The sequence below is a fragment of the Penaeus chinensis genome, chromosome 25, assembly GCF_019202785.1.
Source record: "Penaeus chinensis breed Huanghai No. 1 chromosome 25, ASM1920278v2, whole genome shotgun sequence".
Classification (NCBI taxonomy): Eukaryota; Metazoa; Arthropoda; class Malacostraca; order Decapoda; family Penaeidae; genus Penaeus; species Penaeus chinensis.
In genome coordinates, this window is record NC_061843.1 from 314,039 (window position 1) to 316,538 (window position 2,500).

Consider the following 2,500-nt stretch of genomic DNA (forward strand, 5'->3'; position numbering starts at 1 on the left):
CGGTGAAGAGTTGTAGGAAAAAAAGTACATACGACGCATTATTTGTATTACCTCGCTTGTTTATTTTCATTTTTTTCCTTCAATCTTTCCCCCAACCCCCTTCGTTTTTTTGTTTTTTTTCTCTTCTTTATCTCCCCCCCCCCCTTCGTTTTTTTCTTTCCTTTCTTTTTCTTCTCTTCTTTATTTCTCCCCCCTCCCCCCATCGGCCCCCGCAGACGCCCAACGCGACCAATTATCTGGCGATTATTTGCCTTCAGTTTGGCCAGTCACGGACTCGGCTGACGTCAATGGGCGCGGCCTCGATGTCTCGGGACGTGCGAGGGACGAGAAGGAGCCCAAACCACAGCCGTGACTCCCGAGTTCTCCGGGGGTTTAAGCTGCAGCCCCTCCTTCGCCGTCCCCCGCGAGGCTTTGTTCCCGCACGCGCCGCCCTCCCCCCGCAACTCCGCCGGGGATGCAGCCGCGGCTGTGCGTGCGTGCGTGCGTGCGTCGCGTGCGTCGATTGTGATCACGAAAGAACGCGGCGTGCCCGGGAGGGGGAGGGTTGGGAAGGGAGTGGGTGAGGGGAAGGGGAGAGGGAAGGGAGGGATAGAGGGGAGGAGAGAGGGGAAAGTGAGGAGAGAGGGAAGGGAGAAGGGAGGAAGGGGAAAAGGATAAAGGGACATGGAAGGAGGAGACGAGGGGAAGGAGAGGAGCAGAGAGGAAAAAGGTGAGCTTAGAGAGAAAGAAAGAAAAGAGATTAGTAGAGCGAAAGAAGAAAAAGGATAGGGGAGATAAGAACAGAAAGAGTGGGAAGGAAAAGAGCGAGCGAAGAGAGGACCATATAGAGAGAGAAGAGAGGAACAGAAAGAGAATAAGCGAAAAGCGAGAGAGAGAGAGAGAGATGAGAGGAGAGGGAGACCAGCGGGGCGCGAGCGGAGAGACAGCGAGCGCGAGAGAGCGAGGGAGGCGATACATAAGGTCGGGTGCACGGGTGTCGCTGGCTTTAATTGCCGTGATGGAGCGCGAAAGGTCTTCAGTGCAAATAATCTCGTTTGGTATTGCCGTTTCCTCGCGCAGCTGGTCCTTCTCGCGCCCTCGTGGCAGGGGGACGGGTGTGAAGGGCGGCTCGTACTCTGTATCCTTTGTCTGTCATCTATACCCTCTGTCTGGCAAGGAAGGAGGTGCCTCTCGGGGCTGTCCGTCAAGAGTGAGTAAGGGAACGTGCGTTCGAGGAAGGACAACTGCAGCTAGTTTTAAGATTTATTGAGGTGTACGTTTTTTTCCAAGGGACGTTTCCTATGAGTAACGAAATGAAATAAAAAGAATCATGCATTCTTAAAAAAAAAAGAATTTATATATATCGTAACGAAATCATTAAATAAATAATACTAATCATAAAAAAAAAAAATCCTCATTCTTCAAAATAAATGACTAAAAACAAAAATGACTAAAAGCAAACTCCAAAGCTCGGACGGCGAGCGAACAGAGGGCGTCGGAGCGAATCTGGCTGAACCTACGAGCTGTTTGAGGCCATGTGTCTGTCATGCACCGCGGCCGAGGACTGACCTGCGCATGACCCCTGGCGGCTAAAGTTATGCAGATTGATTAATGGCGTCGGCAGACCACGTTTCTCAGGGGCGTACAAAGGAGCAGGAGAACGTAAATGCATGCATACCCACAGAGGGAGAAGAAAGAAGAGAGAGATAAAGACGCAGAGACAGAGACAGACAAGAGTAAGGAAGAAGTGAGACATAAAAGAATCCATAGATAAAGATCCTACTATGAAAAAAATGGTAGACAAGGTATAAGAAGAGGGAATGTAATGAGTCTAGCCGGCCATGGCGGGCGTGCGGGCGGCTATAGTGAAAGACGGTTGACAGGTGGTTGAGAGGAGGGGGCGGCTGGGGTGCAGATCTTGGAGCGATGTGCGAAGGGGGAGTTGTGAAATTTGTCTTTTAAGAGACTTTTAGGCGGTGATCTCTCTCTTTTTCTTTCCTCTTTCTTTCTCTCTCTCACACTCACTCACTCACTCACTCACTCTCTCTCTCTCTCTCTCTCTCTCTCTCTCTCTCTCTCTCTCTCTCTCTCTCTCTCTCTCTCTCTCTCTCTCTCTCTCTCTTCCTCATCCTCTTAACCCCTTCCTCACAAGAGTGAGAACGAGTGATAATGAGAACGAGAGCAAGAAAGAGAAGAGAAAGAGCGAAATAAGGAAAGAGAAAGAGGATACGGATAGGTCATGAAATTCTAAACACTCCTTCCCAACGCGACAGTAGTTAGATAATTGCCCTGCCGCTTGAGGAATGTTTATTTTCATAATTGAATTTCCCAGTGTGGGATAGTTCACAACAGAAGGGTGGGGGGGGGGAGGTGAGGAGGGAGGGGGGGAGGGGGGTCGTTGAACTTATATTAACAAATGTAATCTTGGACATAACCCCTCACCCCCTTCACCCTATCCCTACCCCCAACACACACACACACACACACACACACAGTAGTTTGTTCATAACTGTTCATTACG

At 50.0% G+C, this 2,500-nt stretch overlaps 1 protein-coding gene across 6 annotated transcripts in view; it reads right to left on the minus strand.

Annotated features, from left to right (window-relative positions):
- LOC125038468 (BTB/POZ domain-containing protein 6-A-like) overlaps positions 1 to 2,500 on the minus strand; it is a 32,413-nt gene that overhangs the window by 9,060 nt on the left and 20,853 nt on the right. The gene's annotated exons all lie outside the window — the stretch shown is intronic.